Source organism: Triticum aestivum, chromosome 4D (assembly GCF_018294505.1).
Source record: "Triticum aestivum cultivar Chinese Spring chromosome 4D, IWGSC CS RefSeq v2.1, whole genome shotgun sequence".
NCBI lineage: Eukaryota > Viridiplantae > Streptophyta > Magnoliopsida > Poales > Poaceae > Triticum > Triticum aestivum.
This window is the reverse complement of record NC_057805.1, coordinates 43,017,912-43,034,953: the sequence shown is the minus strand read 5'-3', so window position 1 is coordinate 43,034,953 and position 17,042 is coordinate 43,017,912.

Genomic DNA, 17,042 nt, shown 5'->3' with positions numbered 1-17,042 from the left:
AAGAGCCCCCAAGTAATATTTTTGAGCTGTGCTCAACGGGCACCTATGTTTGAGTTGTGCTTTGCAATAGACTCTCTTTGGCCCCTTTAACCTGGTTAGCAAGCCCCTAAGTATTTTTTATAAGTATGGCATATAAGCCGGATCAAAGGGTAATCATAGCTTCGCTCAATAAGTCGGAAGCCCCCATGTGACCACATGAAATTGAAGGAAATATGCCCTAGAGGCAATAATAAAGTATTATTTATTTCCTTATATCATGATAAATGTTTATTATTCATGCTAGAATTGTATTAACCGGAAACATAATACATGTGTGAATACATAGACAAACAGAGTGTCACTAGTATGCCTCTACTTGACTAGCTCGTTAATCAAAGATGGTTATGTTTCCTAGCCATAGACATGAGTTGTCATTTGATTAACGGGATCACCTCATTAGGAGAATGACGTGATTGACTTGACCCATTCCGTTAGCTTAGCACTTGATCGTTTAGTATGTTGCTATTGCTTTCTTCATGACTTATACATGTTCCTATGACTATGAGATTATGCAACTCCCATTTACCGGAGGAACACTTTGTGTGCTACCAAACGTCACAACATAACTGGGTGATTATAAAGGTGCTCTACAGGTGTCTCCAAAGGTACTTGTTGGGTTGGCGTATTTCGAGATTAGGATTTGTCACTCCGATTGTCGGAGAGGTATCTCTGGGCCCACTCGGTAATGCACATCACTATAAGCCTTGCAAGCATTGTGACTAATGAGTTAGTTGCGGGATGATGTATTACGGAACGAGTAAAGAGACTTGCCGGTAACGAGATTGAACTAGGTATCGAGATACCGACGATCGAATATCGGGCAAGTAACATACCGATGACAAAGGGAACAACGTATGTTGTTATGCGGTCTGACCGATAAAGATCTTCGTAGAATATGTGGGAACCAATATGAGCATCCAGGTTCCGCTATTGGTTATTGACCGGAGAGGTGTCTCGGTCATGTCTACATAGTTCTTGAACCCGTAGGGTCCACACGCTTAACGTTACGATGACAGTTATATTATGAGTTTATATGTTTTGATGTACCGAAGGTTGTTCGGAGTCCCGGATGTGATCACGGACATGACGAGGAGTCTCGAAATGGTCGAGACATAAAGATTGATATATTGGAAGCCTATGTTTGGACATCGGAAGTGTTCCGGGTGAAATCGGGATTTTTCCGGAGTACCGGGAGGTTACCGGAACCCCCCGGTAACTTAATGGGCCTTAGTGGGCCTAGGTGGAAGAGAGGAGAGGAGGCTAGGGCAGGGCCGCGCCCCCTTCCCCCCAGTCCGAATAGGACAAGGAGAGGGGGGCGGCGCCCCCCTTCCTTCCTCCCCTCCACCTCTTCCCCCTTCCACTCCTAGTCCAACATGGAAAGGGGGGGAGTCCTACTCCCGGTAGGAGTAGGACTCCTCCTGGCGCGCCACTACCTCCTTGGCCGGCGGCCTCCCCCTTGCACCTTTATATACGGGGGCAAGGGGGCACCTCTAGACACACAATTGATCTACGATCTTTTAGGCGTGTGTGGTGCCCCCCTCCATCATATTACACCTCGATAATATCGTTGCGGAGCTTAGGCGAAGCCCTGCGTCGGTAGAACATCATCATCGTCACCACGCCGTCGTGCTGACGAAACTCTCCCTCAACACTCGGCTGGATCGGGAGTTCGAGGGACGTCATCGAGCTGAACGTGTGCTGAACTCGGAGGTGCCGTGCGTTCGGTACTTGATCGGTCGGATCGTGAAGACGTACGACTACATCAACCGCGTTGTGTTAACGCTTCCGCTTTCGGTCTACGAGGGTACGTGGACAACACTCTCCCCTCTCGTTGCTATGCATCACCATGATCTTGCGTGTGCGTAGAATTTTTTTGAAATTACTACGTTCCCCAACAGTGGCATCCGAGCCTGGTTTTATGCGTTGATGCTATGCACGAGTAGAACACAAGTGAGTTGTGGGCGATATAAGTCATACTGCTTACCAGCATGTCATACTTTGGTTCAGCGGTATTGTGAGATGAAGCGGCCCGGACCGACATTACGCGTACGCTTACGCGAGACTGGTTTCACCGTTGCGAGCACTCGTTGCTTAAAGGTGACTGGCGGGTGTCTGTCTCTCTCACTTTAGTTGAACCGAGTGTGGCTACGCCCGGTGCTTGCGAAGGTTAAAACAGCACCAACTTGACAAACTATCGTTGTGGTTTTGATGCGTAGGTAAGAACGGTTCTTGCTAAGCCCGTAGCAGCCACGTAAAACTTGCAACAACAAAGTAGAGGACGTCTAACTTGTTTTTGCAGGGCATGTTGTGATGTGATATGGTCAAGACATGATGCTATATTTTATTGTATGAGATGATCATGTTTTTTAACCGAGTTATCGGCAACTGGCAGGAGCCATATGGTTGTCGCTTTATTGTATGCAATGCAATCGCCATGTAATTGTTTTACTTTATCACTAAGCGGTAGCGATAGTCGTAAAAGCAATAGTTGGCGAGACGACAACGATGCTACGATGGAGATCAAGGTGTCGCGCCTGTGACGATGGTGATCATGACGGTGCTTCGGAGATGGAGATCACAAGCACAAGATGATGATGGCCATATCATATCACTTATATTGGTTGCATGTGATGTTAATCTTTTATGCATCTTATCTTGCTGTGATTGACGGTAGCATTATAAGATTATCTCTCACTAAAATTTCAAGATAAAAGTGTTCTCCCTGTGTATGCACCGTTGCAAAAGTTCTTCGTGCTGAGACACCACGTGATGATCGGGTGTGATAGGCTCTACGTTCAAATACAACGGGTGCAAAACAGTTGCACACGCGGAATACTAAGGTTAAACTTGACGAGCCTAGCATATGCAGATATGGCCTCGGAACACGAAGACCAAAAGGTCGAGCGTGAATCATATAGTAGATATGATCAACATAGTGATGTTCACCATTGAAACTACTCCATCTCACGTGATGATCGGACATGGTTTAGTTGATTTGGATCACGTAATCACTTAGATGATTAGAGGGATGTCTATCTAAGTGGGAGTTCTTAAGTAATATGATTAATTGAACTTGAATTTATCATGAACTTAGTACCTGATAGTATCTTGCTTGTCTATGTTAATTGTAGATAAATGGCCCGTGCTGTTGTTCCGTTGAATTTTAATGCGTTCCTTGAGAAAGCAAAGTTGAAAGATGATGGTAGCAATTACACGGACTGGGTCCGTAACTTGAGGATTATCCTCATTCCTGCACAGAAGAATTACGTCCTGGAAGCACCGTAGGTGCCAGGCCTCCTGCAAGAGCAACACCAGAAGTTATGAACGTCTGGCAGAGCAAAGCAGATGACTACTCGATAGTTCAGTGTGCCATGCTTTACGGCTTAGAACCGGGTCTTCAACGACGTTTTGAACGTCATGGAGCATATGAGATGTTCCAGGAGTTGAATTTAATATTTCAAGCAAATGCCCGGATTGAGAGATATGAAGTCTCCAATAAGTTCTACAGCTGCAAGATGGAAGAGAATAGTTCTGTCAGTGAGCATATACTCAAAATGTCTGGGTATAATAATCACTTGATTCAACTGGGAGTTAATCTTCCGGATGATAGCGTCATTGACAGAATTCTTCAATCACTGCCACCAAGCTACAAGAGCTTCGTGATGAACTATAACATGCAAGGGATGAATAAGACAATTCTCGAGCTCTTCGCAATGCTAAAGGCAGCGGAGGTAGAAATCAAAAAGGAGCATCAAGTGTTGATGGTCAGTAAGACCACTAGTTTCAAGGAAAAGGGCAAAGGGAAGAAGAAGGGGAACTTCAAGAAGAACAGCAAGCAAGTTGCTGTTCAGGAGAAGAAACCCAAGTCTGGACCTAAGCCTAAAACTGAGTGCTTCTACTGCAAGCAGACTGGTCACTGGAAGCGGAACTGCCCCAAGTATTTGGCGGATAAGAAGGATGGCAAGGTTAACAAAGGTATATGTGATATACATGTTATTGATGTGTACCTTACTAATGCTCGCAGTAGCACCTGGGTATTTGATACTGGTTATGTTGCTAATAATTGCAACTTGAAACATGGGCTACGGATTAAGCAAAGATTGGCTAAGGACGAGGTGACGATGCGCGTGGGAGATGGTTCCAAAGTCGATGTGATCGCAGTCGGCACGCTACCTGTACATCTACCTTCGGGATTAGTTTTAGACCTAAATAATTGTTATTTGGTGCCAGCGTTGAGCATGAACATTATATCAGGATCTTGTTTAATGCGAGACGGTTATTCATTTAAATCAGAGAATAATGGTTGTTCTATTTATATGAATAATATCTTTTATGGTCATGCACCCTTGAAGAGTGGTCTATTTTTGTTGAATCTCGATAGTAGTGATACACATATTCATAATGTTGAAGCCAAAAGATGCAGAGTTGATAATGACAGTGCAACTTATTTGTGGCACTGCCGTTTAGGTCATATCGGTGTAAAGCGCATGAAGAAACTCCATACTGATGGACTTTTGGAATCACTTGGTACTTGCGAACCGTGCCTCATGGGCAAGATGACTAAAACACCGTTCTCCGGAACTATGGAGAGAGCAACAGATTTATTGGAAATCATACATACAAATGTATGTGGTCCGATGAATATTGAGGCTCGTGGCGGATATCGTTATTTTCTCACCTTCACAGATGATTTGAGCAGATATGGGTATATCTACTTAATGAAACATAAGTCTGAAACATTTGAAAAGTTCAAAGAATTTCAGAGTGAAGTTGAAAATCATCGTAACAAGAAAATAAAATTTCTATGATCTGATCGTGGAGGAGAATATTTGAGTTACGAGTTTGGTCTTCATTTGAAACAATGCGGAATAGTTTCGCAACTCACGCCACCCGGAACACCACAGCGTAATGGTGTGTCCGAACGTTGTAATCGTACTTTACTAGATATGGTGCGATCTATGATGTACTGATTTACCGCTATCGTTTTGGGGTTATGCTTTAGAGACGGCTACATTCACTCTAAATAGGGCACCATCAAAATCCGTTGAAATGACACCTTATGAACTATGGTTTGGCAAGAAACCAAAGTTGTCGTATCTTAAAGTTTGGGGTTGCGATGCTTATGTGAAGAAACTTCAACCTGATAAGCTCGAACCTAAATCGGAGAAGTGTGTCTTCATAGGATACCCAAAGGAGACTGTTGGGTACACCTTCTATCACAGATCCGAAGGCAAGACATTCGTTGCTAAGAATGGATCCTTTCTAGAGAAGGAGTTTCTCTCGAAAGAAATGAGTGGGAGGAAAGTAGAACTTGATGAGGTAACTGTACCTGCTCCCTTATTGGAAAGTAGATCATCACAGAAATCAGTTTCTGCGACACCTACACCAATTAGTGGGGAAGTTAATGATAATGATCATGAAACTTCAGATCAAGTTATTACTGAACCTCGTAGGTCAACCAGATCAAGAACCGCACCAGAGTGGTACGGTAATCCTATTCTGGAGGTTATGTTACTAGACCATGACGAACCTACGAACTATGAAGAGGTGATGGTGAGCCCAGATTCCGCAAAATGGCTTGAAGCCATGAAATCCGAGATGGGATCCATGTATGAGAACAAAGTATGGACTTTGGTTGACTTGCCCGATGGTCAGCAAGCCATTGAAAATAAATGGATCTTCAAGAAGAAGACTGACGCTGACGGTAATGTTACTGTCTATAAAGCTCGTTGACTACGATGAGACCTTCTCACCCGTAGCGATGCTTAAGTCTGTCCGAATCATGTTAGCAATTGCCGCATTTTATGATTATGTAATTTGGCAAATGGATGTCAAAACTGCATTCCTGAATGGATTTCTGGAAGAAGAGTTGTATATGATGCAACCGGAAGGTTTTGTCGGTCCAAAGGAAGCTAACAAAGTGTGCAAGCTCTAGCGATCCATTTATGGACTGGTGCAAGCCTCTCGGAGTTGGAATAAATGCTTTGATAGTGTGATCAAAGCATTTGGTTTTATACAGACTTTTGGAGAAGCCTGTATTTACAAGAAAGTGAGTGGGAGCTCAGTAGCATTTCTGATATTATATGTGGATGACATATTGCTGATTGGAAATGATATAGAATTTCTGGATAGCATAAAGGGATACTTGAATAAGAGTTTTTCAATGAAAGACCTCGGTAAAGCTGCATATATATTGGGCATCAAGATCTATAGAGATAGATCAAGACGCTTAATTGGACTTTCACAAAGCACATACCTTGACAAAGTTTTGAAGAAGTTCAAAATGGATCAAGCAAAGAAAGGGTTCTTGCCTGTACTACAAGGTGTTAGATTGAGTAAGACTCAATGCCCGACCACTGCAGAAGATAGAGAGAAGATGAAAGATGTTCCCTATGCTTCAGCCATAGGCTCTATCATGTATGCAATGCTGTGTACCAGACCTGATGTGTGCCTTGCTATAAGTTTAGCAGGGAGGTACCAAAGTAATCCAGGAGTGGATCACTGGACAGCGGTCAAGAACATCCTGAAATACCTGAAAAGATTAAGGATATGTTTCTCGTTTATGGAGGTAACAAAGAGCTCATCGTAAGTGGTTACGTTGATGCAAGCTTTGACACTGATCCGGACGATTCTAAATCGCTAACCGGATACGTATTTACATTGAACGGTGGAGCTGTCAGTTGGTGCAGTTCTAAGCAAAGTGTCGTGGTGGGATCTACGTGTGAAGCGGAGTACATAGCTGCTTCGGAAGCAGCAAATGAAGGAGTCTGGATGAAGGAGTTCATATCCGATCTAGGTTTCATACCTAGTGCATCGGGACCAATGAAAATCTTTTGTGAAAATACTGGTGCAATTGGCTTAGCAAAGGAATCCAGATTTCACAAGAGAACCAAGCACATCAAAAGACGCTTCAATTCCATCCGGGATTTAGTCCAGGTGGGAGACATAGAAATTTGCAAGATACATACGGATCTGAATGTTGCAGACCCGTTGACTAAGCCTCTTCCACGAGCAAAACATGATCAGCACCAAGACTCCATGGGTGTAATAATCATTACTGTGTAATCTAGATTATTGACTCTAGTGCAAGTGGGAGACTGAAGGAAATATGCCCTAGAGGCAATAATAAAGTATTATTTATTTCCTTATATCATGATAAATGTTTATTATTCATGCTAGAATTGTATTAACCGGAAACATAATACATGTGTGAATACATAGACAAAGAGAGTGCCACTAGTATGCCTCTACTTGACTAGCTCGTTAATCAAAGATGGTTATGTTTCCTAGCCATAGACATGAGTTGTCATTTGATTAACGGGATCACCTCATTAGGAGAATGGCGTGATTGACTTGACCCATTCCGTTAGCTTAGCACTTGATCGTTTAGTATGTTGCTATTGCTTTCTTCATGACGTATACATGTTCCTATGACTATGAGATTATGCAACTCCCGTTTACCGGAGGAACACTTTGTGTGCTACCAAACGTCACAACGTAACTGGGTGATTATAAAGGTGCTCTACAGGTGTCTCCAAAGGTACTTGTTGGGCTGGCGTATTTCGAGATTAGGATTTGTCACTCCGATTGTCGGAGAGGTATCTCTGGGCCCACTCGGTAATGCACATCACTATAAGCCTTGCAAGCATTGTAACTAATGAGTTAGTTGCGGGATGATGTATTACGGAGCGAGTAAAGAGACTTGCCGGTAACGAGATTGATCGAGATACCGACGATCGAATCTCGGGCAAGTAACATACCGATGACAAAGGGAACAACGTATGTTGTTATGCGGTCTGACCGATAAAGATCTTCGTAGAATATGTGGGAACCAATATGAGCATCCAGGTTCCGCTATTGGTTATTGACCGGAGAGGTGTCTCAATCATGTCTACATAGTTCTCGAACCCGTAGGGTCCGCACGCTTAACGTTACGATGACAGTTATATTATGAGTTTATATGTTTTGATGTACCGAAGGTTGTTCGGAGTCCCGGATGTGATCACGGACATGACGAGGAGTCTCGAAATGGTCGAGACATAAAGATTGATATATTGGAAGCCTATGTTTGCACATCGGAAGTGTTCCGGGTGAAATCGGGATTTTTCCGGAGTACCGGGAGGTTACCGGAACCCCCCGGTAACTTAATGGGCCTTAGTGGGCCTAGGTGGAAGAGATGAGAGGAGGCTAGGGTAGGGCCGCGCCCCCTTCCCCCCCAGTCTGAATAGGACAAGGAGAGGGGGGCGGCGCCCCCCTTCCTTCCTCCCCTCCACCTCTTCCCCTCTTCCACTCCTAGTCCAACATGGAAAGGGGGAGTCCTACTCCCGGTAGGAGTAGGACTCCTCCTGGCGCGCCACACCTCCTTGTCCGGCGGCCTCCCCCTTGCACCTTTATATACGGGGCAGGGGGGCACCTCTAGCAGAAATTGACACGATCTTTAGCCTGTGCGGGCCCCCTCCATCATATACACCTCGAACATAGTCGTGCTGCGGACTTAGGCGAAGCCCTCGCTTCGGATAGAACATCGATCGAGTCGTCACACCCGTACGTGCTGACCGAAGACCATCCCTCAGACACTCGGCTCGGATCGAGTTGGATAGGGAGTCATCGACTGTCACGTTGCTTGAACTTCGCTCACATCTCAGGTTTGATCACCTCGGTGTCGAGTCCTGACGTGCTCGGTACGTGGTGTAGTCGATAACAGGCTCGTGGCCTTACAGGTACCGGTTTAGTTCTCAACCTTCGCTTATCGGTCTAAACGAGTTACGTGGAAACACGTCTCCCTCTCATGTGCTATAACATCACCATTGATCTTTGCGGTGTGCGTAATTTTTTTGAGAAAATTATCTACTTCCCAACAGAAATTTCCATAGATTCCTTATTTATTAGAGATAAAACGACAGAGGCCCTGCTTATCAGGGATGCCGACTTTATTACATTAACATAATATATACATTGTCAAAATATGTACATCAGAAGAGCCTGTGGCCCAGGTATAGTAAGGCCGGAGATGAGCAATATTCCACGGCCAGCGGGTCTCCTCCTCTGACGTGTGTGAATCCTTGTGGCCTCGAACATCGATAAGGTAGTATGACCCATTGTTCAGATTCTTGCTGACCACAAAAAGTCCTTCCCAAGGTGGGGATAGCTTGTGCATATCAGTTTGATCCTGGATAAGCCAGAGCACTAAATCACCTTCCTGAAAGGTTCTGGTCTTAACCCGGCGGCTGTGATAACGGTGCAGATCTTGCTGGTAAATCGCTGAACGAGCTATCGCAAGGTCATGCTCCTCATCCAACAAGTCAAGTGCATCCTGACGTGCTCTTTCATTATCAGCTTAAACATAAGCCGCCACGCGAGGCAAGTCATGACGGATGTCGCTGGGGAGAACTGCTTCTGCTCCATAAACCATGAAGAAGGGCGTGTAACCCGTAGACCTGTTGGGGGTAGTATTGATACTCCATATGACTGAGGGTAACTCTTCCACCCAACAACCCGGTGTCCTCTGCAAAGGAACCATAAGCCGGGGCTTGATGCCTCTCAAAATTTCTTGATTGGCTCTCTCAGCTTGACGATTAGACTGGGGGTGAGCCACCGATGATACATCAAGTCGAATATGCTCACGTTGACAAAACTCTTCCATGGCTCCCTTGGAGAGATTAGTGCCATTATCAGTGATGATACTGTGGGGAAAGCCAAAACGGAAAATCACCTTTTTAATGAATTGAACTGCCTTCGCCGCATTACATTTACTGACCGGCTCTGCCTCAACCCATTTTGTAAATTTTTCAACTACCACCAGGAGGTGTGTTTTTTTATCCTTGGACCTTTTGAAAGGTCCAACCATATAAAGCCCCCAGACTGCAAACAGCCAAGTAATTGGAATCATCCTCAATTCTTGAGCCGGAACATGGGCTCGTCGTGAAAATTTCTAACATCCATCACACTTACTGACCAGGTCTTCAGCATCAGCATGAGCCGTCGGCCAATAAAATCCATAACGAAAAGCCTTAGCAACAAGAGATTTAGAGTCGGCATGATGACCACAATCTCCTTCATGAATCTCTCGCAGAATTTCACGGCCTTCTTCGGGTGAAACACAATGTTGAAATGCCCCTGTAACACTACAATGATGTAGCTCTCCATTGACAACAGTCATTGAATTTGACCGCCGAGTTATCCGCCTGGCCAAAGTTTCATCCCCAGGTAACTCGCCCCGGGTCATATATGCCAAATATGGAACTGTCCAATCAGGAATTACATGAAGAGCTGCTACCAATTGTGCTTCTGGGTCAGGAATAGCAAGATCTTCCTCTGTAGGCAACTTGACTGAGGGGTTATACAAAATATCTAAGAAAGTATTAGGTGGCACCGGCTTATGCTAAGAGCCTAGCTGGCTTAAAGCATCAGCCGCCTCGTTCTTCCTTCGATCAATATGCTTGACCTGATAACCCTTGAAGTGACCCGCAATAGCATCAACCTCTCGATGATAAGCCGCCATGAGTGGATCCTTCGAATCCCAAGTACCAGAAACTTTTTGAGCTACCAAGTCTGAGTCGCCAAAGCACCTCACCCGGCTTAAGTTCATCTCCTTAGCCATCCAAAGACCGTGGAGCAAGGCCTCATATTCAGATGCATTGTTAGTGCAAGGGAACATCAACTGGAGAACATAACAAAATTTATCACCTCGAGGGGAAGCTAGCACGACCCCAGCCCCCGAGCCCTCCAATTGTCTGGACCCGTCAAAGTGAATAGTCCAATACGTGTTATCTGGCTTTTCTTCGGGCATCTGCAGCTCTGTCCAGTCATTGATGAAATCCACCAGTGCTTGAGACTTGATGGTTGTGCGAGGCATATACTTCAGACCATGAGGTCCAAGCTCAATGGCCCACTTGGCTATCCGACCTGTGGCTTCTCTGTTTTGAATAATATCCCCTAAAGGAGCATAACTAACCACGGTGATGGGATGACCCAAAATATATTGCTTGAGCTTCCGGCTGGCCATGAACACTCCATATACAAGCTTCTGCTAGTGCGGATACCTCTGCTTGGATTCAATAAGTACTTCACTGATGTAGTAAACCGGCCTTTGAACCGGATATTCCTTGCCTGCCTCCTTCCGTTCCACCACAATAGCTACGCTGACAGCCCGGGCATTAGTAGCCACATACAAAAACAACGGCTCCTTATCAATAGGAGCAGCAAGAACGGGCGGCTCAGCCAGATGCTTCTTCAAGTCTTCAAATGCTGCATTAGCGGCGTCACTCCAGACAAAATTATATGTCTTTTTCATCATCTGATACAGAGGGATAGCCTTCTCTCCCAACCGGCTTATGAACCGGCTTAGGGCAGCAATATGACCCGCCAGACGCTAAACATCGTTGATACACGCCGGCTTAGCCAAAGAAGTAATGGCTTTGATCTTCACCGGATTAGCTTCAATGCCTCTGTTAGAAACCAGAAAACCCAAGAGCTTGCCTGCCGGCACACCAAAAACGCATTTGGCCGGGTTAAGCATCATCTTATAAACCCAGAGATTATCAAAGGTCTCCTTTAAATCGTCTATCAATGTTTCCTTCTTTCTTGATTTCACCACAATATCATCCACATAAGCATGAACACTGCACCCAATCTGATTATGAAGGCAATTCTACACACATCGCTGCTAAGTTGCCTGGGCACTCTTGAGCCCAAAAGGCATAGACACATAACAGAAGGCTCCAAAGGGAGTGCTAAAAGTTGTCTTCTCCTGGTCCTTAATTGCCATCTTGATCTGATGATAACCAGAATAAGCATCCAAAAAACTCAAACACTCACAACCCACCGTAGCATCAATAATTTGATCAATACGAGGGAGAGCAAAAGGATCAGCTGGACAAGCTTTGTTTAAATCCGTGTAATCCACACACATACACCAAGTTCCATTCTTCTTAAGTACCAGCACCGGGTTAGGCAACCACTCAGGATGAAAAACTTCAAAAATGAACCCGACCGCCAGGACCCGGGCCACTTCTTCACCAATGGCCTTTCGCCTCTCTTCATTAAAACGACGGAGAAACTGCTTCACCGGCTAAAACTTAGGATCAATATTAAGACTGTGCTCAGCGAGTTCTCTCAGTACACCTGGCATGTCAGACGACTTGCATGCAAAAATGTCCCAGTTCTCACGGATGAACTCGATGAGTTCCTATTTTGGATCCAGATTAGCACTGATGCTAAACTGCTTAGACGAATCACCAGGAACGAAGTCAACTAGCTTGGTGTCATCCGCCGATTTAAACTTCAAGGCCGGGTCATGCTCCGTAGTTGGCTTTTTCAGAGACGTCATGTCAGTCGGGTCAACATTGTCCTTATAGAACTTCAATTCCTCTGTGGCACACACAGACTCAGCATAAGCCGCGTCCCCTTCTTCACATTCCAAAGCTATCTTCCGGCTTCCATGCACTGTGATAGTACCCTTGTAACCCGGCATCTTGAGCTGCAGATAAACATAACAAGGCCGTGCCATGAACTTGGCATAAGCCGGCCGTCCAAACAGAGCATGATATGGGCTTTGAATCTTGACCACCTCAAAGGTTAATGTCTCAGCCCGGGAATCATATTCATCCCCAAAGGCGACCTCCAAAGCAATCTTGCCTACCAGATATGCCGACTTACCAGGCACCACTCCATGGAAAACAGTATTGGACGGCTTAAGATTTTTATCGGTCAACCCCATACAACGATAAGTATCATAATAAAGGATATTGATGCTGCTACCTCCATCCATGAGTACCTTAGTGAACTTGTACCCTCCAACCTGAGGTGCCACAACCAAAGCCAGATGACCCGGATTATCAACCCGGGGCGGGTGATCCTCTCGACTCCACACAATGGGTTGCTCAGATCTCAACGGCATTCACAGCCCTTTTATGGAGCTTCTGATCCAGCTTGCATAAACTTGTGGTGAAGACGTGGTACTGCCCACTATTCAACTGCTTCGGTTATTCTGATAACCGGACTGATGCTGCTGCTGGTTGCCCTGGCCAGACTGTTGATGAAAACCGCCCTAATTGCCATGATTGCCTTGATTACCTTGGAATCCAGTGTTAGAACCGCCACCACCATAACCCGGGCTCTGAGAGCCGGATCCTGAGCCGCCACCTGGCCCATGATTGTTTTGAAAAAGAATGGAATTTTTGTACTCCTTCATGATGAAGGAATCCATCCAAAGGTGAGTGGACGGCCTTTCACGTGTACCATGCCTCGGGCAGGGTTGATTCAGCATCTGCTCAAGATTGAAGCCTCATCCCCCAAGCCGTGGGGGCGGCTTACCCTTTCGACGTTGACCATTATTCTGTGCATTGGTGTTAGCCACAAAGTCCAAATTGTTATCAGCTTTGCGCTTACCGTTGCCTCCCTGACTCGCCGGGTTATGCTGCTGCCCTCTGGTGTTGCTGCTCTTTTTTCCCTTTCCCGGCTTTTCATCATCAGACTCGGGGTCCTTGGTACCCTCCGAGTCAGCATACTTAAGCAGAGCCGCCATGAGTGTCCCCATGTCATTGCAGTGGCGTTTGAGCCGCCCTAATTTCTGTTTCAGGGGCGTGAAACGACAATTGTTCTCCAACATTAAGACTGCTGAATCGGCATTGATGTGATCCGAAGAGTGCAGGATTGTTGAGACCCGACGCACGCAATGGGTTGTCGACTCACCTTCTTCTTGGACACAGGAGGCTAAATCCACAATTGACATAGGCTCCTCGCACGTGTCTTTAAAATTCTGGATAAACCGGGCTTTTAACTCAGCCCATTAACCAATGGAGTTGGCTGGCAGCCCTTGCAACCAAGTACGAGTTGTTCCTTCCAACATCATGGTGAAGTACTTAGCACATGCAGCATCGTCAACATCCAATAGCTCCATCGCCATCTCATAACTCTCAACCCATGTTTCAGGGGGTAAGTCGGCAGTGTAGTTGGGCACCTTACGGGGACCTTTCAAATCCTTGGGCAAACGTACGTTACGCAGAGCCGGTACCAAACACGACACACCCAAAGTCCTGAAAGTCACGCCTGTCTCCACCAAAGTTGTCGGACGAACCGGGGAATGCTGATGAGCCGCATACTGAGCCACTAGCTGTCACGACCGGTTTTTGGGGATATTAATTTCCCAAAAAAAGGCCTTTTGTGCTCACCAGCCCCAGGATTGCTGTTAGCTGATGAGGCACCAACTTGATACAAGAATTCCAAGCGAAGCACAAAATATGTAGTACAAGACCATTGTGGCCTAGGAGTACAACACTTGGTTTCTAGAGGTTGATGGCAGAAGCGGTTTGTGGTACATCTGCGTCTATGGGACTCCATTTCCCACAAGAACAGCTGACCAGGATAACTCCTATCTTCGCGAGGCTGCTATCATCACTGCGTAGGTTCCGGGGCTGTCATCGCAATACTACCTCCATGCACGAAATCTGGCCAAGACAATAGCCAAGGACAAGCCAGTGAGTACGTTTGAATGTACTCGCAAACATTAAGAACACGGGTATAATATATCAAAACATGCTCCGAAATATTTTATGAAGATAACGTCTGTCACGAAGTAAACGAAAACCGTGATGCACGCATGCAGGTAAAATATGATCATGCAATACGGGAGTAGAACTAGAATGCTCTGATCGAGTGTCTGAAATGACTCCTCGAAAGGGTGCACATACAATTAACAATGCCGCAGTCGGGCGTCTGAGCGACACCACATAAAGGGCTTATAAAGGACAAGTGAATAACAAACATGCCGTAGTCGGGCGTCGGAGCGACGCCACATAAAGGGCTTATAAAGGATAAATAAATAATAAACATGCCGCAGTCGGGCGTCTGAGCGATGCCACATAAAGGGCTTGTAAAGGATAAATAAATAATAAACATGCCGCAGTCGGGCATCTGAGCGATGCCACATAAAGGGCTTATAAAGGACAAGTGAATAACAAACATGCCGCAGTCGGGCGTCGGAGCGACGCCACATAAAGGGCTTATAAAGGATAAATAAATAATAAACATGCCGCAGTCGGGCGTCTGAGCGACGCCACATAAAGGGTTTATATAAGAATAATTACAGTGAATATCCAGGAGGTAGAACCGTCCCAGGGATACTCAATAATTCAAATAAAGTAAATGGTTAGTCCACGATAATAATGATCATAATCCATATGTGCCACAGTCATAAACAATATCTAGTTCAGCCGTTATCTCCATCCGAAGACCGTCACTGCGCTCTAATCTAGCCGTTCTCCATCCGAATACCGTTACTGTGTTCTAATTTAGCCGTTCTCCATCCGAATACCGTTACTATGATCTAGTCAAGCCGTGTCTCCATCCGAAAACCGATACTATGATCCATCTCAGACTGTAATCCTTACCCATGGACATGGCTATCTGAAGGGATATATCCTCTGCAGAGGGTGTACTCTTTACCCACGAGTAACGGATTTATCTAGTCCATCGGGACTAATTCCGCCTACGGCCTTTTAATTGAAAACACGCCTGACCTGCACACACCAGCTTAACTTACCGGTGTCTGGAATCACCCACGACACCTGTCAAGCAAAACTCTAAGTGGGGAGGCTACAACCTCGATGTAGCATGGGATCAAATTTATATGGCGCGCTCTAAGGGGTGCCCCCCTCTCGGTCCCAACCGGAAACACCCATGCCCCCGGACCAGGTGGCATGCCTACCGGATGCATCCGGTATCTTCCACCATGGCCTCTCTGTACGGTGTGTGCCTTGGTAAGGGGTTGACAACTTACTGAACCGTACCCCGTCTGCGACAGGGACAAGTGGTAGTACAAAACAAGTAGGGGAAGTTACTGAACAAGACTCGACCTACGACCGACTCGGGTGGTCCAAGTATTCTCCGAATGATTAGCATATCCAAAAATGTTTCCATTCAACAGACAGAATCATTGCTCATCAAACCTCATCATGCCATACCGGACACACTCGTCTCGACGAGGAACTAGGGACAAGCTCGTGTCTACCCAAGACCATGACTCTCCCGTCTTCCTGCCGGTATGCATGAAAAGCTCGCGAGGATGATCACTATCACCAGCATATCCATTACTAACAGTAAAGCATCTCCAATATGCACTCATGTATGTGACTGAATCGATACATAGAAATAACGCATGCTCCAAGTCAAAATGGTGTCGAAACCGTATCAAAACACCACACAAAAATATTATGCCAGAGTTCAGAATGCTTGCCTTCAAGAGTATGCAAAGGGTGCACTTTTTGAAAGCTTTCTCTTCTCTCCATTTTCCTATTTTGAAAAATATACAAATAACAAATATCTCAAAACCAGTACAAAAAGTTGTCCCAAATATTTTTGAAATAAATCTTAAAATAAACTAGATGAAATTTGAGAGAGGTAGGAAAAAGAATCAACTCATTTGGAGTTTTATTTTAAAAGATATAGCCAGTCAAAGTTCTGTTTTAAATAAACCAGAAAAAGGAAAACGTTTCGGGGGAGAATACGCTTTCTGTTCAGCGAAAACGTACTTTGCGGAACACGTTTACACTTAAAACGCGCGTCGGCAGGGCCGGGTCGCTGACAGTGGGTCCAGAGGGCCCACTGGTCAGGTTTGACCATCCCCCCTCTCCCTCCTCTTCTCTGCCCGAACGGGAGCGGGTCTCCGGCGATCGCCGTCGACGAACGGCGGCTCCTCGAGGGCACCTGAGGGCGGGGATGGACCCGCCAGACCGGGGCGGTCCTCCTGGTCGTCGCTGGGTCGTCGGGGGTGGAAGGAGTCGCCGGCGGCGAGCCCTGCGGCGGAGGGGGCTACGGGAGTGAAGTGGGTTTTGGGCTCCGGTGGTTTCCGATCGAGGCTGAGGCGCTGGGCAGCTCCGCAAGAACGAGGGGAAGCGGTTGGTGGCGCTGGATGGGCGGGGGATAGCCTGGTTGCGGCGAATGGCACCGGAATGCAGCGGCGGCCGAACCGGCCGGAGGTGGGGAAGATGGCCTTGTCCGGTCAA